We start from the raw sequence: 21,770 nt of genomic DNA, 5'->3' as shown, positions 1-21,770 counted from the left end.
CTTGGGGAGCCCGGGGGAGCCGCGGCCGGGGGATGCGGGAGTAGGCGGCGGCAGGGACCCCCCTCACCCCCGCCTCGGGGCGGAGGGATCGGGAGGTTAGAGCAGTTCTTGGGGGGGGGGGGTGTTGGAAAGGGGAGGTGGAAGGGGGGGGGTGCGCAGCCGGTAAGGTGAGAGACAGCGATGCTCTCTGCTAGGGCCTGGAGCAAAAACCTTTGTCCCGCAGGTACGATCGGTGCTTTAAGTTGTTAATGGCCCCCGAGGCCCGTGTTTGATGTGGGGCTGGCGGCGGGGGGGGCGACACGGAGGCTGCGGGAGAGGGGGGTAAATTAGGCAGACGGTGGGGAGGAAGAGGAGGAGGAAGGCTGGCTCGACCCTGTCACACCCCCCCCTTCCTGCCCCACTCGTGGCCGGCCATGCATGGAAGAGGGGTGCTTAAAAGAAGGGGGGTGCATTAACCCCTGCACCCCGATCCATGCTGCTCGTTTGCAGGTGATGGCGTGTGGGGAGCAGACCCCTAGGAGCAGCTGCAAAACTACTCCCTCCTGAGTGTTTTTACTCCCGTTTTTCCTGCGTGGGGAGCTGCGGGAAGCTGGAAGCACAGTGGGGTGACCCACGGGATGCTGTGGCTTGGGATGGGGAGTCATTTCCCAGAACCACAGGGCAGGGTGGGTGTGATGGATGCTTTTCCCCATGATGGTTTGATTTTGATAAGAGCTCCTTTGGGGGGGGGGGGGGGGCTGGGGTAGAGGGGCATGGCTTAGGCCGAGGGGTGCTGTCAGGGCCTTGCATGGGGCTTGCAGTGGCAAGACCCCAAAAAGCGTTGTGGAGGGGAGTCAGGGGGAAATCCCCTTCCCAAGGAGGGCCTGGGAACGGGGTGAAACCTTCTAAGATGCTGTTTTCCCTGCAGATCATGGAGGGATCCTAGAAACCCACATCACACCCAGAGAAGGGCTGGATGGGGGGCAATTATGGACAGAGAAACAACTCTTGGGACTGATTTCGATGTAACCAGCAGATTCCCCCGGCTGAACCCCTCTGCTGGGCTGAATTTAGCAGCACAAGAGATAATCGGCAGATAACGGCTGATACCCGGGAGGACAGCGGGAGACGGGCAGGCGGCCGAGGAGAGGGGGAGAAGCCGGAGGCAGCGTTGGGAAGTGGTAAGGATGGAAATGGGCCGGGAAAAAAGAGGGTTTAAGGGAGCTCTGCATCCCCCCTCCCGCTAAAACCCAGGGGATAGAGCAGTGGCTGGGTCGTGTGCCTGTAACCAGCCTTGGATGGAGCATTTCCACTGGGCTCTCCAAAGAGGAGCAGGACCCACAGGAGGGGAAAAAGGAGTGAATTTCCCTCCTGCCTTAAAAATAGTAACGATGATAATAATAATTAAAAAAATCAACTAAAAAAAGAGGGGAAAAAAAAAAAGGGCAAAATTAAGTCTGGTTTGGAGCCCGAGGAGACAATAGGAGGAAGCTTTCAGGGGAGGCCCGTAGGAAGGGGCTCGCCGGGATCCAGCGAGGGAGAGGAGCAAGGGGACAGAGAAGAGCTACCCACCTTTGGTGCTGGGGGCACAAGCGGTGGAGGCGGCCAGGCCGTGGGGCAGGACACCCCCTCTCTGCGGGGAAGGCAGAGGACTAGGAGATGCCTGCCTCCTGCCTGTTCCTGCTTTGGGATGGGGGGCTGTGGGGGACAGTGGGGCCCTGCTTTCCCCCCCCCCCCCTTTGGTTCCCCAGTGAGGCCAGACTCCCCAGTCCCGCTCGCTGACTGGTTTGCCCACATCACGTGGAAATGGGTGGCGATGGGAGGAAAGTGCGGGGGTAACCGGGGGGTGTCTGGTATCTGTTGCACCATCAGCCGGGCGCCAGGTTTCATTGCTGTGCAAGGGAAGGGGAAAAGGGATATAATAATAAAATCAAACCACCACCACGGGCACGGCCCCACGGCCGGCCCCACGCTGCAGGCAAAGTCCAGCCGGGCTGCCCTGCTCCGCACCTCCCCTGCACCCAGAAGGACAGCCCACACAAGTAAAAAGCGGTATGTTCTGGGGGGCACGGACCCCCCGCATCTCCCCTGTCCCTTTGGAGGTAACCTCCTTTCGTGGGGATACTGCACAAGGTGGGGATTTCTGCAGGATCTTGCCTCAAACCCCTTTATGGTCCAAGCAGAGTGAAGAGGTGACAGCCTCTGTCCCCTCCACCCCAACTTGCTTGAGAGTGCTCCCCTAAACTGGACACCCATCTTTTGCCCCCCGCTGCCTCCGTGTGCGCTGAGGTCTAAAGGTTAATGGTGCAGCACAGAGCCAATTCAGGGAATAATGCTCACACCCTTAATTCTTCCTACGCTCTGGTTCCGGGATTTCCCTTGGAAATTTGGGGTCCTACCTGAGGTGGGGGCTGGCAGCAGCTTTTGGGACTGGGAAAGAAAAAAGTCCTTGAGTAATTAAAGATATCCCTATGAAAGAGGTGAAGGGAGCAGGGTTTGTGGGGGGACAAGGAGGGGAAGTGATTCACCTACGGGGGGAATGGACAGTGCCGGGAGTGCTCGGGGGATCCCCCCATCCTCTGCCGCGGAGCCGCCAGCAGCCCCCCCATTACTCTGGGGTACCCTCTGTGGGGGGCACAGAGAGTCTGTGACCGGGAAACCCCCAAAAGGGTGCCCCAGCCCGGCACAGAGCTTAAAAATGTGTCTGCACATAAATCAGGGCAGATACAGCAATATGGTCAGGAGGATGGCTAGAGGTACCTATAGAAATAAACTTATGGGTACATAAATAGGGCATAGAGAAATAAGGGCCACGATGTGCCTTGTTCGATATTTATATTTTAAGCACACGGGATAAATCTTCATGTAATAATGAGTATGTAGCTTTATACTTACCAAAACAAACACTGCCTATAGATGGGACTTAATGCATGTCTTACATATAAATATATATATACTCCTATACCTAAATATACAGTGTAATTTATACCACGCTGTGTGCATGTGTATATATAAAAATATGCTTCTGAACACAGAGCTGTCAGTGGGCAGAGAAAGAAGGGAGAATTAAACATATCGATGTTTTTCCTATCTTTCTTTCTCCAAAGCAGCTGTGTATCCAGATGTTCAGGGTTCGGGACATGCATCTCCTTATCCACGCCTTGCAGAATTCTTGGTGATTTCTTCTGCTAAATCTTCGTTGAATTCTTACGAAATATCAGCGCTTTCCTTTAAAAAAACGAAGTAAAAATGCAATTAAACCCTATTAAAACCGCTGGAGGAGCTCTACCAGGAGCCGATGGTTTCAAGGACCTGCCTTGGGTTTGTCTCTCCTAGGAATGAACGCGCACACACAGGGGAAAATACCCCGTGGCCAGATCCAGACTCTTTCAATGGGGAAGTACCGGCCCTCGGTGCCGAGCATCGCGTCGCGGCCGGTGCGCACGGCCAGAGGGCTGCTCCGTGAGGAGCCGAGCCCCAGCCTTCAGCGCCAGCCGGGAGGGGGAGGATGGATTTCGGACACTTTCTATGCCCCCCCAAAACCCCCAGATGCAAAGAATGGGACAGGGACAGAGCCCAGCGACAAGGGTGTGTGTATGTGTGTGTGTGTGTGTGTGTGTGTGTAAATCTCAGCTGTGCGCTCCGAGGAGCCTTGTTCCCTGCGCTCGCCCGCAAAGTGAAGCGGTCAACGAAATCTGGCTGAAAATAACCGTGCGGAACAAACCTCGGCCTTTCCGCTCTCCCTTCCAGTGCTCTCTTCCCCCCCCCCCAGGGAGGAAATAGATCGATACGGTGCCAGTTTGGGGGGTGGTTTTGTTAGGGTTTTTCCCCCTCATTGAAGTTAATTCCGTGGCGGTTTTAGAGTTAAAGCTGCGGGTGTTGGTAGATGCACCCGAGAGAGGCAGTGAACAAGAGAAGGAAAAAGAAAAGGAAAAAGAAAAATATACGTTAGGAATTTGGGTGAGGAGAGGGGGGGAGTTTATTTAAAATTTTCTCTTCAGGACTGTGCTGAAAATCGAATTTTTAAAATTTCACTCAAAAAAACCCCAACCAAACAAACGAAAAAAAAACCCCAAGAAAAACAACCAAAAACCAAACCCCCGAAACCCCACCAAAAAAACAAAACAAAAAAAAAAAAAACAAAAAAAAAAAAACAACCCCACAACAAACCAAACCCCCCAAAAGTTAAAGAATGGAGAAAAGAAAAACATCATCAAGCAAGCAGGGGTTTAGGAGAGCAAAACAGAGCCAAAGGGGTCGGTGCAGCCCTCCCGGGGCTTTGTGAGCGGGTTTGGGGGGTGCTGTTATCACCGTTTTATTTATCCCATGTGGGGAGCGGGTCTGGGGATGAGGGGGGTCTGGGCTTTACGGGCTGCGGGGAGCGAGCAGCCGGTCTCCAGAGTGCGGGTACCCTCGGCTGGGTAGCACGGATCTATGGCTGCCTGTCTATAGATGTGTGTGTCTCTTGGTGCGTGTATCTATAGGTGCATAGGGGATATGGAGATGCAGCCGGCGGGGTTTGTCCTGCGCTGTCTTGTATTAGAACAGCCGGTGGAATTCGGGAGGTGGCGGAGGGATGTCCCAAGCCGAGGGGGACATGGCTTGGCACTCGCGGCTTTTGGGGGTGTCAGACTGGAGGGGCGGGGAGATGGTTTGGGGGGGTTCAGGCCCCTGCGAGACCAGAGACATCTCGGGGCAGCCCTGGAGCGGAGCGCACCCACCTCCCCTACCCGCCTTTGGGGTCTGGGGATGGAGGAGGGCGGAAGGGATGCTCATACCCCCACCCCCCCAATCTGGCCGACACAGGGGAAGGGGTGACCCCCGAGCATCAAACCCCGGTGCAGAGCTGCTGGGGGTGAATCAGTCCTCCCGCCCGCGGGACCGATCCTGGCTCCTCCCAAAGCCCCTGCTTAGACTCGGAGTCCTCACCTTGCACCCCCTGGCACCCCTGTCCACGGACACGTGGCCCAAGGAAAGAAACCCCACATGGGAGTGAGGGCATGGGAGGGGGGTCAGCTCCAAACCAAGGGAGTATGTGGGCAGGAAGGTGTCAGAGCAGGAGGGTTGCTCTGCTTTGGCTGCCACCCCCACCCCGACTTATCAAAGTCCCTGTCACACCTTCAGAGACACTTTCCTAAACATCTGTCACATCTGCTTACAGGACAACAGTGGTCCCAAAATGCACACCCCACCCCGTGCGTTTACAACCTCCTCAAGGCCAGGAGGGTGTCCAAACAGCATCATCGTTCAGCGATGCTCCAGGGGCATTTCTAAATCCATTTTGGCCACTCCTTCTGCCCCCCAATCTTATGTTACTGCTTTTTCCTTGTATTTTTTTCCCTACTGGCAGTGTAGATAACTTCCCCAAGGACAAAACCGTGGGATGCGGAGGTGTGTGGAGCAGTGCTCAGTGCTCTGATGCAGCAGCAGGGGAGAGGGGCTAAGTGGTGAGCGTCAGTGCTGGAGTGATTTAGGGAGAGTCAGGATCCAAAACCCACCTGGAACTGGGATCTTTAGGGAAACAGGGGCCACAGAATGTGAACACATGCCCTGGCTGTGCCTTTGCATCTGCATGGAAGATCCCTGCTACAGGGGACAGAGGTGTCCCAGGGTACAATGAAAATACAGCATGGATCAATGTGCTACACTCCTGTTAAGCTTCACTACCAAAATCCATCACCCAAATCAGGGTGCGTTGCTGCCGAGCTTCCCATTGCCCACTCACACTGTTGACCACATGTGTGGCTTGATTGCCATCACATCAAAGGACCGTGGTGATGTAACAGCACTAAAAACACACATCTGGAGCACACCTGCTGTGAAACCACCTTCCTGGCTGCTGGGTGCCCACGGGTGGCTCAAGCCTAGGCACAGCCCCTCATTCTGGGGGCAGTGGCAGTGGTGATGGAAAGCCCCTTCCCATGTCAAAGAGGCTGGAAGAGCCTTCTGCACCAGGCAGAAAGCTGAGCTGCCTTGGAATGCATGGGCTGGAGCGCGGGCAGTGCAGAACCTCAGTCAGTGTTGCCACCTATCTATCCACCTGCCCATCTATCCATCTATTCATTTATCGATCTATCTAGCCATATATCCAATATCTATGTGACTTTCTAGTCATTCCTCTGTCTATTTGATTGTTTGTGCCTATTTACTTCACAACATACCTATTTATCAATACATACCTATCCATGGATCTCTTCTTCACTCACTTATGGGTCAATCTGCCTACAGCTGTTTGCTGTATGTCCTTATCTGTCACTGTACCTTTGTGTGTGGCTGCACTGGCCACATCCCCATGGATGTCTATTATGGGTCTGCCCCTACCCATGTGGGTGTCAGTGCCACCTCAGCTGTGGGACTGTCTGTGCCCTTCTGCCGTTGGGGCTTCCTGCACCCCTCCACATCCATGGCTGCCTTGACCCTCTGGTGTCTCCCAGACCCACAGGGCAGTTTGTACCCCTGGACAGGGTATGCTGCCGCTACCCCAGACCCATGGGGCTTCCTGCACTCTCAGTCTGTGGGAATGACTGAAAACCCTGGACTCATGGGGTTGCCTCATGGGAATACCTACACCCCAGCTCCATGAGGCTGCCTGCACACAAGGCTGTCTGCACCCTGACTTACAGGGCTGCCTTCACCCTGGTCCCCCTGGCACTGCCTCCACTTGGACCCACAGCACTGCCTGCATCTCAGACCCATGGCGATCCCTGTATCTCCAAACCACCGGTCTCCCTACAGCCCGAAGTGATGTGGCTGCCTGCAGTCCCAGCTTAGGGGGCTGCCTGCTCGCAGCCCCGGCTCCGGGCCGTGCCGTGCCGAGCCGTGCCCAGCCGTGCCGTGCCGTCAGCGGTGCCGTCGGGGCGGCGAGGCCGCGGCTGTCAGCCCCTATTGATGAGGTGTGGGCTGACGGCGGGGAGCGGCGGCCGCCGGCTCCGCTCCAGACTCCCCGGCGCTGGGGTCAGTGCCCCGGCCAGCCCCGTCGCCGCCGGGAAGGGAAGGGCTGGACCCGGAGGGATGCCCCTGCTCCCCCTCCGAGCATCGGGCACCGGGTGATGGGAGCGGTGAGCTTGGATATGATGGGAAAGGGCCAATCCTGACACAAATCCTACACCCCTGGGTGGCAGATGTGGGATCAGGATGGAGGCTTCACCGCTGATTTCCTTCTGTGCTGGAATAAAAAACCTATTTCTCTCTCTGCAGTGGCATATCAGGGTTTGAATTCATGTATTCTGGACGGGAGAAACCTCAAAGCCAAGTAGTAGGTTTGTTTTTTTATCATGATGCTCAGTGCTCCAAGCCCTGGTTTTCCAAGCGCCAAATCCATGTGAAATGATCTCACACGAGCAAAGGACGTGAAGGGTTTCACGTGCAGGCAAGTTTCACGTGCTGGCAGGGCTGAGCAGTAACGCAGGAGGTTGGTTTGGCCTTGGACTAGATTGACAAAACCACAAAATATTGAAGGGTTTAAAAACGGAAAACTTGGGAAAAAGGCATTAAAAATGTCCATTCATTTTCAACAAGGGAAAAAACCCTGTGGCGCAGGGCGAGTGTGAGACCTGAGGCTGACAGTGTCCTCAGCAAGGGACACTGCAGGCAGCCAGGAACTTCCTGGGAATCTTCTTCTCTTCACTTGGACCTGTCACAGATGAGTTCCCTGAGCTTGGGACAGTGGCAGGCTCTCACACAGCCTCCCCCAAACCCCAGCCCTCAAACCCCCGGCCTCAGCTTTGCAAGGGAAGGGAGGACCCAATTCCTGCAGCTAAACCCTGGGATATCCTGAGAGGTGTTGGGGAGCTGCACATAGGAAGGGCTCAGCATCTTCAGAGTGGGGATGTTTCAGGGGCTGGATAAGCAGAGCCAGTGCTATTAAGTAGTTGTTAATCTCCAGCTGCTCCTTTGGATTATATCTGATTTCCACATGATCTCCCCAACAGTTTCTGGAGTTGTGGCAACATTTTGGGTGTTTTTCATTTTCCTAATTAACATCCACCCAACTTTCCATAAATATCCCTCCCAAGGCCCCTCAGAGCACCCTCTGCCCTGCTGTTCTCCAGCCAAGCAAACGCTGCAGCCTTCACTCACAGCAGCAGGAATTCAGACTATGCCGCTGAGATTCCTACGGCTGCACGAAAAAAGCTCCTGGTTTCCCTTTGCCATCAGAAGGAGTCTGCTCACCCTCCTGCTTCTCTTTGGGGTTTGTGCTGCAATGAGAAATAGCACTGGTGTTAATAAAGAGAAGAGAAATAGCACTGGTGTTAATATTGCTGATGCGTTGGCATTGCTGGAGAGCAGCAAAGCTGGTGATCCCTTAAATCTGCAGAGTCCCAGTCTGGATTTGTCTTTCAGACTTGGCTTGCAGCTTCACACCGGGCTAGGAGTGCTGCCCAGGATGGAAGATCTTGGATGAAGGTGGCATTTTGTCCTCTTTTTGGAAAGCAAGGAAATACACAACACTGTAATCGTAACAGTAGCATGAAAGTTCATTTTATCATGAAGTGATATTGCTACCATTAGGCAAAACCCCAGCGCAGCACACTGTGGAAAGAATACTCAGGTATGCTGGCAAATTGATATCTAATTAGCCCTCATTCTTAGCTCATTAACACAGTGCTGATACTGTTAATAAACAGTAGTATCTGTTAACACACCTGGAGACAGATGCACCTCTGGTTTCCCTTGAGTCATACAAACCAGGAGGAATGTGAGCCCTGGGGCTGGCAGGGCAGGAGGCGGAGAGGCTGAATGCTGGGCATCCCTGGAGCGTTGAGGGATTTATTGGTAATAGAGAAAGAGAAAAGCCACTGAAGAGGCAGGATGGACTTAAATGTCTGTGTAGTTCCAGCTATTGGTTGTCAATCAATCCATCAATCAATTTATCTATTGTACCAAGTGGAAAAAAAACCACAACAGATTTAGACAAAGCCTGATACACTTGTACACACAGCTATTTGGTTTTGTATTGCACCTGGCTGTTTTGAATAGGTGTATATAGCTCCCAGCTTGCAGAATAGAGCATCTTGGGCTCAGCCTCATGATATCCTGCCCTGGCCAGGCACCAGGTACTGGATGGATGCTGTAAGGGGGATAGTGGGAGATCCTAATCTGTTGTTCAGCCTGGAGAAGAGAAGGCTCTGGGGAGACCTTAGAGCAGCTTCCAGAGCCTGAAAGAGCTGACAGAGCTCTGCAGAGGGGCTTTTGGCTAGAGAGCCCAGCTCTCTCAGCCTGTCTCCATAGCAGAGGTGCTCCAGCCCTCAGAGCATCTTTGTGGCCTCCTCTGAACTTGCTCCAGCAGCTCCACATCTCACTTACGCTGGCACCTAGAGCTGGATGCAGGACTGCAGCGGGGGTCTCATCAGAGAAGGGGAGATGTGTCAATCAGCTCCTCAGGAGTTGCTCCTTGGCCATATGAGACCAGAACCAGGCAGCATCATATATTTTCTCTTTTACAAAGAATCCTTATGTACTTTACAACACCACTGCAACATCTTATTATCTGGGAAGACAAGGGAAAGGATGACTGAAAGGCTTGGGGGGTGTTGCAGATGCAGGACAGGACTCATCTCTCACAGAGCACTTAGTCCTGTGCCTTAATGCAGGATTATGTATTTTTGGCAGAACAGCTGTGAAGTCTCACTGTAATGCCAGTGGGACATCGGAGGCATCGGAGCTTATTCCAGTTGTTAACACCCGAAGATATGTGAAACACCATGGAGAAATGGTTGAATGCGCCCAGGGATTGCTCCTCTGCAAAACATAGACTTTTGATTTACTGTCTTCTGGCATGCAAAAGGACAAGTTTTAGCACCTTTCCCTACAGGCTGTGGTAGAGCTGTGTGTACTTCTGATGTTTGCTCCAGAAAAACACACGTGTCAGAAGCAGAACTGATTAGGAAATGCATTATTTGGATCAGTGGAAAATCCTCCCAAAATCAAGAAAAATGTCATTCGTGTTTCATCTGGAAGAGGCAGAAACACAAACCCAGCAAACTGGAAGGTTCAGGTTCAGTGGGTTTTGTTTCTGGATGAACAAAGCTCCAAAGCAGAACAGTTTGGTTATTTTATTTATTTATTGGTATTAAATGGAATTGGATTTCACTTTCATAGTTTCTGGGTCGGTTTTGATTGGTTTGCTTGGATTATGAAGATTTGGAGACATTTTTGAATGAAGTGCTGTTTGAACGCCATAAAAAGAATAGTTGGGCTTGAACAGCCATAAGCAAGGAGTTTAAATATTTCTAATTGCTTTCAGCTACATTTAAGGTTGAGATCTTGTATGTCAAAACACAATATAACCGGGGCATGAATTCAGATGGGTTTTACTGATTATAACTAAGAACTTTTTGAAGCATTTTCCTTAGCTTGCAATAAAAATGTATGTATTCCTTCTTTCCAGAGTCTTCTTTTTTGGAGGGGTGTTCATATAGAGAATAAAGAACATTTACCAATTTCAATCTTCTGACTGCAGGCCAGCAAGTCTCAAAAGCCTTGGCTATAACAAGATGCAGTGGGAAAAACACAGAAAAAAACAGGGCCTTTGTTATTCAACTATTTATTTCTATCTCCCCTGGAAAATGTTATTAAAAATATGAGAGTTATAGCTCTCCATCACAAATACCAGGAAAACAGAAAAGCCTCCAATAGTCTTTTTCTTACATGGGATGCATGTTTCTGTCATCACCCCTTCCAGATGTTTCTTCTACTCACCTGTTTGAGTAAATCACAGCATCATAGCTGTGTCCACTGTTCCTGGCCTCGAGGTTGTAAATGAGGTACACTAAAGAACAGAGAAGTTTTTCTCTTTGTTCTGCACACCTTTATGTTCCATTTGGAATAAATTACAGTTTTTTTTGAGGACAACCTAAAATCTTTTATTTTCTAGTAATTGGTTTGATGAAGAGCATCTTTGAGCCTGAGCTTTCCTGCCTTTTGCCTGTCCTTGCGTTTCATCCCCAAATCATAAGTGATGTGAGTTAATATTTTCACATCTGATGAAGCCTGGACACTGTGGCTATGGTGGTGGTACCTGGAGAATTGCTCTCACCATCTCTTTCCTCAGACGTTCGAGGCTGTGGGCAAAATTCAGGGGTTGTTTGTAATCACGGAAATCTCTCTGTTCTGCTCCTTTCCTCTGATGTCCAGACACCTCCTGCGAGGTGAAAATGGATGCACTATTTTCATCCTCATCTGAACCTCTGGATCAAATCAAGTCACAGAGTCATAGGATCACAGAATCATTTAGGTTGGGTTTCTCTTTCCCCCACTCTCATTTTTTCCCCTCTGGTTCAATGCTGTAGTCCAAATGCCTTACATGGCTGTTTCTGAGAAGAAAAAAGAGAAGTATTTGGGGAGAACCCTTCAGGTTTGGTCCAGTTTGGACTCTGGGTTACTAATGAACTTTTACTTTTACTTTTTTTCTTTCTTCTTCTCCACCCTATTCTAATCCTGTCAGATGAGTCCTGATCTCATCAAGATCTCAGTATGTGCTTAATGTGCTTGTCTTTGCTCCATTGACTGGAAGAGGATTGCTTGGTAAATAAAGCCAAGCAAATGGTCACGTCTTCAAAAGATATCAGGACTTCAGATGGAAAGGTGTCTTGGCCAAGGCTCCTGTGCTCGTCTGTCAGCACAATAACACCCTAACTTGGCCGGTCCTTTGCAACACTGTTGGAGGAGGAGGATGTCCTTAAGGCTTGGGAAAGCCTAGCTCAGTTCTCAATTGTCCTGAGACTTCGGCGAGGCCAATGCACCTCTAGGGACCTCAGTTTCCCATCTGCTAAAACAAGGGTAATAAAGCCCCATGGGTGCAAATGGTAAATCATTGACTGCGACGTGTTCTCCGTGTAGCCTGATATAATATGGCACAAGCCAAGGGGACATTCATCCCAACATCCAGCTTGCAGACAAGGGAGAGAGAGATCTGATCATAGTGACAGAGATTAAGCCACTGATTAAACCAATCCTGAATGGACTTGTGGATAGGTCTATCAGTGGCTTGAGTTTAGTGCCCTCCCTGTGAAACATGGAGGGCTGATGGCTCAGCAGTGCTGCTGTGGCGACAAGAGGATAACATCGACCAGAGGAGTTATCAGGGTTGGGGAGAATGCAAAGACATGAGCAAACAGTGGGCAGCAGCATTGCAAGAAACCCTTTGGGAGCTGGTGGGGTGAGGCTATCTTGCAAGGCAAACCCTGGGAGATGCTTTCTTTGCCCAGTGGTGATGGGGGGGATTGGCAACTACGGCAACTTTAAGTCAAGGAAGACTGAGGGTACAATGTGATGGTGTCTGGGAGAAGGCAGGGGCCTTGGAACTAAATTATCTTTAAGGTCTCTTCCAACCCAAACCATTCTATGATTCTCTGATTCTATGTCTTGGATTCTCACCAAGTGCACTGAAATCATCAGTTCTCAGCCCAACTTTTTGCAAGCTTGGGTTGAAGAAGGCTGTTGGAAAACAGACTTTGTGTTATCTCTGTGTCTGCAGCTTCCTTTTTAAAACTGAAACTATGTGAGCATGCTGGCTGCATGTTTGCCCAGATAGCATTTACATTTACTGATTAGTTCAAGCCTGCTTTGGCAGAGAGCTGGAGATCTGTAGGTAAGAGTAAGAATAGGTACGACGTATCAGAATTTATAGACTCTGGCTAGAATCAATGCTGAGCTGATTGCATGTCTAAGCTATGGGCAGGCTGCAAGACTGGCTAAAGGTGAAGTAAATGTGGTCTGTGTAAAAGTCACATTATTTTATTCCCCACCCTACACCAAATGAAAGGCTTCAAGCTTTCCCATGAAGAGAAATGTGCTCTCACAAGGTAGTGTTTTGAGGCAACCAATTTGCACCCATTTCCACTGGGTCTATAATTAAAATAAGATCCCAGAGCTGAGAGCTGTCAGCCAGCCCCTGTGAAGTTCACACATTTAAATGCTCCCATCAAAGGAAAACTAAGGTCCAGAAACTTGGCAGTAATTAGATCACTGAAGTGCAAGCTCCTGTGATTAGATCAGGAGTGTGCTGCCAGGATTATACTAAATCAAAAGAAATAATCAGACAGCTAGAAAAGGGAGCAGCTCTTCATTTAAACTTCATTAATTTCCTGTCCACTTGGCAGAGCCCGTGAATTCTGCACTTAAAAAGGTGGAGGTTACTTCTAGTGAGGACGGGCTATTGCTGCGGCAAGAAAAACTTGTTATAATCCACACAATGTGAAGAAGCAAAGTCTGGGCTCTGGTTGTCCCCAGTATGACTCGTCTAAAGGAAATACACAGCTGCCTGCTGTATTTTCTGTTTGGGCTGTAAAGGTGCTGCTCTGCCTTACAGGTCTCCTGAGTCAGCTGAGGTCCTTCACTGCTGGGCCAAGCAGTGGCATCCCCCAAGAGTGAGAGGTGGGAGATAAAGGCATTGACAATGGCTGGTTGGACAGGCCCGTGGGATGAGCTAGAAGAAGTGCAAAGAAGTGATTGTATTATTTTTATAGGAAAATCTAAGGCTTCTCAGGAAAGTTTCAGAGGTCTCCAGCTTATGCTCTGCTAGATAGAGGGCTCTCAGATCTCACCCTAATGCTCAGGAGGATATTTGTCTAGAGGCAAAGCTTAGAACGAACTTAACTAACAAATACTGGGCATCCACAGGTTTTGCCCTGAATAGCTGTTGTTGAGGTAATGCTGATGATCATTTGATTACAACTTCACTTAGACCAAGACACGGTGTTTCACTGGTGGTGTTACTTCTTGGGGATCTGGACAGCAGTAACGCAAGCCAACCACTGTGCTACATATCTGTGAAAGCTATACTGTCCAAACCTCTGTGAGGCTTGGCTTTGTGATGAATTTGTAGCTAGGTTGTGTTATCCAAGTGAGTAGTGCCATACATTTGCACAGAAGGACTTGAGTGAGTGAAGTTTGGTGGGGTCAAGGCCATTGTTGGGAAGGTATCACCAGGTGGAGCTGTTACATACTCGTCTTTTGGCAGTGTGCGAGCAAGTGCTCCTTCTTGGAAGACCATGACAATGGAAGACCATTGTACCAAGCTTTGTGTGTCTCAGAGGCAGTGTTTGGAGCTTGGGTGGCAAACCACGTTTGGGTGGCATTGGCCAAGATGCACACCATCTGATTCACCATAACTTTAAATAGGTCTAAGCCCTGATGAGTGCATTGTGGCAGGTAGGTACAGGGATGCTGACCTGTGAACATCTGAAAGACTTGACATCTAAACCTGCCAGAGTAGGAAAGACAAGAAATGTTCTGGGCTGCAGATCTACTCTATGCGGTGTAACTTCATCAGAAGGATACTGTGGTTTTAGCCAGAGTTTTTCATAACCGCAGCTGCACACACTTTCTGTTGTGAGGAAGATGTTTGGTTTCATTTTTTTTTTTTTTTAACAGAAAATCCCCTAAAATCCCATCAATTTTGGTTTGAAAGCAAAAAGCAAGGGAGTTGCTGTCAGCAGAAGGTTCATTCATCTTAAAAAAAAAAAAGGCATTCCAGGCAAATTAAATGATAAAAGAGGCGATAAAACCCACCTGCTTTTAACTCCAGGTTTCTGTTTCTTTCTAAATCAGATCATTGTATTAATGATACTCAGATTGAGGGTTTTTTGTGGCATTATTGGGCCAGATCTGTATCTGTTTCACATGGGGAGAGGCATGTCTTTCTAATCACCCTCATTTTATGATGCTGTACACCCTTTTCACTGGCTGAGGAAGCCCCTTCCACCCTGCAGCATCCCTGATGAAGACACAGGAGGGGAAATCAAGGCAGGAGACTTTCCCAAACTTCCCCATGATGCAAGAGAGAGGCCTGGGAAGACAAGCAGAACTTTGTGCTTCTTAGTTGCTCTGGGCATAAGATCATGCTTCAAATCAAGACCTTTTGTCTTCCTCAGAGGTGGATCTGCCCATTTTCACTGCCTGAGATGTTTTGTTCTCCTGGTCTACAAGTCAAAACTGGCTGTGCAAGAGGAAGGTGAAAAAAGGAAGAAGGAGAGTAATAAACACCTTGGCATCCAGCACCATCTCAGCCTCCACCATGTCCCATAGTAGATATCCAACCACAGCCATGTCCCACCTATGTCAATACCTATTTTGACATTTCTCTATAGGCAGAAAATTGAAGTGGCATAACTCTCTGCCATAGACCTAAATGCATGCTGGCTTGTCCGTTTCTGGAAAACCTTGGAATTAATACCTCCTCCTGAGACCTAGTGTTGAGCATCCATACTGCCTTTGACATTGAGGCTGCTGCAAGTCCCACCTGAAGGAGCAGGGCCCTTCTTGGAAGGGCATCTGGATCTTTAGAGAAAGGACCCCTTTTGCCAGTGTTCTTTTGCTTGATGTTCTCAGAGAGAGCAAGACACTGCAAGGAGGGGGGCTGCAAGAACCCTGAGTTAAGGGTACACCAAGGAACCTGCATGTGAGCAAAACAGTAGCTAATTTGGTTTCAAGAGCTGTAATCACCTCTGTCCTTAGCATTGTGTTGTTAATTTAGGGAACAGACATGTCACACAATGGCAATGCCAACCTGATAAACCTGTCCTGAGTGAGAAGTGCAGCTCTTGGCAGAGTTAACTCAGCTGCGAAGTCTGGGACACACAAACAAGAAGTGTGGAAAAGTCTTGTGGTACCTTGAGACAAGGGAGGACTTGGAGGAAGCCTGCAGAAAGGTACGTGAATAACCCTGATACAAGACATTAATGAAAAATCCAGTTATAAAAGAGGTTTATTAGTCAAGGGCTATCCTAATTGTGCATGTGTATTGCTCTGATTGTGGCATAAAGAGGATCAGTTGCAAATAGGAGCCTCTGTTGTGTTTGGCGCTGAACAAAATTACCCTGCTCCCCCAAAACTGGCAACCTCTATAACCAAGATAGAGACTTTGCTGAAGGGAAAGAAAGAGGAGAAAATTAGAGGAAGAACTTGTCCAGAGCTAGCAGTAAGTAGTGATGGAGTCAGAGAGGGAGCTGAGTTATCTTCGTTCATGCTGGTTGCACCAACCTGCTTCAGGAGCCAGAAACAAGTAGTGACAGTAAATGATGAACAGGGTTGGTGCTTTTTATTCCTTCCCCTTTCATGACACCCTTTGAGGCTTGCACATGTGAACGAACATGGAATTTTTAATGGAAAAATGATGGTCCCTGCTCCACAGGGCATAGAGCAACTTCACTGGGGTCTGCAGGAGATACTGGGATACCCTTCCCTAAAAAGGAAAAGTATTAAAATCAGGATATCCATCAAAGTGACCTATTTTGTGGCTTCCCCATCGCTGTTCCTCCTGTATGGTTGAGAATGACAGGCTGTTTTTTAACAAACCTTCTTGGCATCTGATGCAAGCCCAGGGGAACGGTGGGAAGGCGAGCTGTAAAATGGTACGCCCTGGCTGTCTCTCAGCTTCCTGCCTTTCCCCTTGGAGCTAGATAACAGGAACAGCAGATAAGGGGGAAAGCGGCTCTTTAATTCAGTCAGAATTTCACTTAGTGTGAAGAAAAATGCCTAGTGAGAGAATTAGACTAAGCCAGGAAATAGCCTCTTAAACCTCAGCTCTCCCTTGCTAAAAGTATATTTAGCATTTTATACATGTACATATCTCTATGTCTGTCTTTCTCCACACCACCATAAAATCCCTGTCTTCTATCAGTGTGGTGGCCAAGAAATTCTTTTAAACTCATAAAAACAAGTGGATACAACGAGCTGCCTTTTCAACTATGTGGGCTGAAGCATTTTTCCAGGTCTCTCCAATATCAAATACTCCCAGCCTCTGAGGGCACCATCATCTCTGCTTGCCAAGCAGATACCTCCACAGAGAAAAGCTTTGACCAAGCATGGCCAAGATGTTGTTTTAGGTAGAGCATGATCTGCTGCAGCCTGGAGCCCAGCACTTGGATGAGGGGGGCTTAAGCAAGGCTTGAATGGATCAGAAGCTTTCAGGAATGCTGAGGAGGGATCAGGCTTTGAGTCTTACTCTTTTTGAAGGCATGGATCCCACTTCTGGGAAGAAGGCTGTATCTACCCTGCTGTTCCTCCTGTATATCCAGCCCCGAGTGTTTGATGTCAGGAAGCAATGTTCCTCCCATCTGGGCAGGGAGATAGGATTAGCGTGTGGGATATCACTGTGGTTTGGGGAGATCTTCAGTGAGCATCCCCAAAGCAAATACTCTGCTTTTCATGGCAAAGTATTGCTGCACCTTCACTGCAGTCGGGTGGGTTCACATTGAGAGGACAATTTGGCCTAATAAAAAACTTGTGGGTGCTCCTGTATCACCCCAGCGAGGAGCTGGCAAGTCACTCAGATTGACCTTCTGGTCTGGGAGGGAGATGCATCCAAACATCCCTTCACAGCCCTTGTACGGGATCTCCCCAGTCTGCATCTCACTGATGTTCAGTCTTCTGGCTTCTCAACCAGCAGCTCCTGGGAGGGTCCTGCTGTCCACACCTCTGCAGATCCAGGGGGTTTGGTGGGGCCCAGGCTTAGACCAGGGAGATAAAAAATGTGGTATCCTGATATTAAAACTTGGGATGGACGCAAAATAGGTCATCTTGCTGCTAATGGCAACTTCCACACTGCTTTTCCACTTCAGGTTCCTGAACTCAGCTCTCCTAAAGATGTCAGGCAGAGAGAGCAAACAGTGAGCAGCCTCTGGGGTATTCCTGGGGTTAGTGATTTACATTTCATATTTCCAGTCCTTCTCCCCTCAGAGGCTTCAGGCAGGAGATTCAGGCTGTTTGCTGTCTTGCCTTCTTTCTTTTCTCTTTTCCTAGTCATGCTTGTTATGGAAGATCAGATGCTCTTGTTTTTGCTAGAAGTTAGTTCCAGTTGTCTCCTGCAACACTGCCATCTAACTAAAGGTGGTATGGTCCAAGGCAGGTGCTATGGTCCCTCTTCTGAGAACTCCTTCTTCATAGCAGTCATCAAATACTTTACTAGGCTCATTTTCTGATTTGTTTTTAGGTTGCAAAGTTATCAGGCTTTCATAGTTCTGGTGTCCTCAACATCAAAAGGACATGGAACTGTTGAAACAAGTCCAGAGGAGGGCCACAAGGATGATCAGGGGACTGGAGCACCTCCCATATGAAGATCGGCTGAGAAAGTTGGGGCTGTTCAGCCTGGAGAAGAGAAGGCTGCGTGGAGACCTCATAGCAGCCTTCCAGTATCTGAAGGGGGCCTGTAGGGATGCTGGGGAGGGACTCTTCATTAGGGACTGTAGTGATAGGACAAGGGGTAATGGGTTAAAACTTAAACAGGGGAAGTTTAGATTGGATATAAGGAAGAAGTTCTTTACTGTAAGGGTGCTGAGGCACTGGAATGGGTTGTCCAGGGAAGTTGTGAATGCTCCATCCCTGGCAGTGTTCAAGGCCAGGCTGGACAGAGCTTTGGGTGACATGGTTTAGTGTGAGGTGTTCCTGTTCATGGCAGGGGGTTGGAACTGGGTGATCTTAAAGTCCTCTCCAACCATACCTATTCTATGATTCTATGACTCTGTGTCTCAGTATCTCTATCAGCTAGTGCAAACAAGTCTTGGTATGCTGAGGATCAGAGATTCCTGCTATCCTCTGGAGTACTTTTTTATACTATAAGTGTTAAATGCTGCTCACTAAGGTAAATAATTACGTCAGCAAGGTAAGGATACAGTAGTACGTCTTTGCTAGATCATGGAATCTCAATCAATCTGTGGTCAAGGATTATGCTGAACCTGAAGTGGGGACTTTGGGTTTAGCTGTGTAATTGCCTTCTGCAATTTTTTCCCATCACTGTCTGAATGCACATTGACTTTCAGTATCCACAACATCCTGGGGCCACCTCCGCTAGGCTGAAGAGAAAAGACACTTCCAGGCAGCTTGTTGCAACACCTGGGGGCCAATGCAAAACCAAGAGACATTCTCTCTGCACCTAGCAAGGAAAGGTAAAGTCAAGCTTGCCTGTGATGCTGAGATAGCAGTTCAGTATCTAAACAGGTAACACCCAATTACAACAGAACTGTGTTGACTTACACTTTCCCTTATCAGGAGAATCAGGTATTCATGTAAATCACAAAAGAGTTTGATGGATGCCAGTTCACAGGGAGCCCCACACCAAGGAACAAGAGCCTAGTTAAACAAAATGTATGTTGTTCTTATCTTTAAGCTGTGGCTATTGCTATGAAATAAAAAACTATAAAAGAAAGTGCCTTATCATGGGGGTTATAATTCTTTAATGTTCTCCAGGGGCTGATCTTGCCTGGAATCAGGCCCTTGGGACCACTTCCTGAACCCCACAGAAGTCGTTTTCTCGCAGACAGATGATCTTTCCTTATCATTTGCTGTCTTGGCAATAAAAAAGTCTCTTTCTTGAGATGCATGTTTAGACTGAGCCTGGTGGAAAAGGAAAAGAAGGGGCTGCTAAATTGGTCTTAATTCCGATGCTTGCCTAAGAGTAAATAGTGAGGTCCAGGGACCGTAATCTTCATTAGACCCTCCTTGGCCTGGAAGTGTGGCACGGACAGCACATGTGGTAAGTAGTCTTCAGACAGCCATGCTGGAGACTAGCTCAGAGCCCAGTCTGAATGCTGTGGCTAATCAGACTCCCTTATCACATTTACTGGGAGATGGGTGATGCCAATAAAACCAAGTCAGCCTGAGTGCACTTAGTGGAGCCAAAAGGCTAATTGTTAATAGATGCCTAAAGCTCGTGGCTCAGGAAAGCCAGCTGGCCCCCTCTGCTCTCCTCCCTGGGTCCTGGTGGGACCTCAGATTTGGGCTATTCATAGATTTCCTTTGGGGCATTGCAGATTCCCATCCCCACCGGAATGATGTGCAGAACACCCACATTTTACTGGTATTTATCCATATTATGATCTGTACAGGTGCTCTATTTGAGATCAAGAAGTTATGAACATGACAGTGGTCCAGCCACCTAGAGTCTCCAAAGGTGACAGTAAACCCAAGCCGGTGCTTCGCACTAGGGGTATGCTGATTTTGCCAAAGAGGGGAAACTGAAATGTATAATTTCTGACAGGGATGGGCTGTGTTTGCACCTCCTTCCTCCAAACTGAAAATAGTGGCTGTTAGGAGACACCTGTGGGAAAAAATGAGACCAAAGTGAGCTTGCAGTGATTTTTCCCTGGGACACTCCCCCTGCCTCTAGAAAACTGCAGGTGATGGCTGTCCAGAACCAGAACTGATATTATTGTGTTTAAATCCTTATTTATCTTTTCCCCTTAAGAAACACCTGTGTATCTGAAACCTTGTCTGCTTCTTGTACAACCCATAGTTTAACAGGGATGTTACACCTCACTGCAGTGCTTACCTTCTGTAGGACAGAGTCCTGCCTTGGAGCTCTTACAGCATAAATGGATGTATGCCTTTTTATAACATGGTGATTCAAGATAGCTATCTCAATTGATCCATACATTGTTTAATAGATGCTTAAAACCCAGCACCAAAGCTGGATGTGAGTGGTAGGTAGGATTTTCTGTCTGTGTGCTCTCCCTGCAGACACTCAGACTCCAGTGAACACCTCCCACATCTCTGCAGCAATCAATTCCCCCTCCAGCTCCGGAGGGAGCCTCCAACACTGGGTCCTTTGTCCAGCAACTTTGAAGGTCTTTCTTTGTGGTTCTGTGAGTCTGAGCAAGCAAAACACCTCAGGGTCAGGCTGTGTCCGTCCGTGACTCATATCCAGCAGAGGTGGGAGAGCCATTCCTGGTCCAGCTAGTACTTCAATGGAGGGGCCATGGTGTTTGCAGAGAGCAGAGATCTCCATTTCCCCAAGCAGACTTGAGTGTCTCACATGGTTATAGGTTAAGGGCTGTGATTCTGAGAGGCCATCACTTTGCACTTCTCACCAGCCACCTTCTTGCCTTGCTGATGCTCCCCAAGGCTGCCATAATTTCTGAACCTCTAACCCTAGTGAAGCCCCTTTATTACAGGGATCACAACAAGCAAGTGGTGGAGACTTTAAAGTGGTTCTTGGAGACAAATATCAGGGCTATTTGGTCTTACAGGGCTATATGGTGTCCTTCAGATACACCATACAAGGAAGACAGGTGGTCTCTGCTGTGGCTTTACAGAATTCTTTCCCATCTCTAAGACCCTTATTTGTTGGAGTGGATGCCACCATTTGAACCTCCCTCCCATTTTACTCCATCACTAGATCTGAAATCCAGTACCCAGGTGCAGAGACCTGGTGAGTTCAAGACATCAATCTGACTAAAGAGGACCAGGAAAGCAGCTGGTGGAGGTGTGTGCTGTGAGTGAGTGTACAAGCATCCACATGGGAGGGGGCTCTGCTGCAGGTGTGCAAATACAGCTCGTCCCTGGCATCCTCTTGGAACACAGCTGAGCAGGGACCTGCTGCCTTTATCTCTTGACCTCTTGCTCCCCCGCCCTGAGGATCCAAATGCTGTAGGTGCAAGTACATCCCAGCCAGCTTGGATGGGCCCCACATTACAGGGAATGAGAGTCCTTGAGGAATCCCCTGTATCCCTACTTAGGAGCACCATGGTGGGATGCTACTTCCCAAAAAACATATTTGCACCCAACCCCACAGAACAGTCTTCTGGATGCATTTACACCCATGCAGAGATGGCAGCACATCTGCATCATCTGGCACATCTGCCTGGCAGGATCCGCAACGGGCAGCTTTCAAAGCTACTGCTTACAGAGGCTAAGCTGCCTTTATTGCAGGTCACACACCCTCTCAAACAGCAGTGGATTTAAATGCCATAAAACCCATGGTCTAACACACCCTGGGAGTTTCCCACCACCCCCTATGTGTCACGAAAGCATCCCTCATTGCGCTGGCTGAGGGGATCTCTCCAGGGATCCTT

General features: G+C 49.1%; 1 long non-coding RNA gene across 1 annotated transcript; it reads left to right on the top strand.

Annotated features, from left to right (window-relative positions):
• Nucleotides 1-161: 161 nt before the first annotated feature.
• On the top strand, nt 162-3,562 carry LOC133222484 (uncharacterized). The gene is made up of 3 exons (XR_009728300.1): nt 162-223; nt 908-1,160; nt 3,316-3,562. It is a non-coding gene; the product is annotated as an uncharacterized LOC133222484 (long non-coding RNA).
• Nucleotides 3,563-21,770: the final 18,208 nt, after the last annotated feature.

Source organism: Neopsephotus bourkii, unplaced genomic scaffold, assembly GCF_033783945.1.
Source record: "Neopsephotus bourkii isolate Nb327-2 ecotype Australia unplaced genomic scaffold, CSIRO-AGI_Nbou_v1 NB_1600, whole genome shotgun sequence".
Classification (NCBI taxonomy): Eukaryota; Metazoa; Chordata; class Aves; order Psittaciformes; family Psittacidae; genus Neopsephotus; species Neopsephotus bourkii.
The sequence above is the reverse complement of the archived record's forward strand: the minus strand, read 5'-3'. Positions and strand labels throughout refer to the sequence as shown.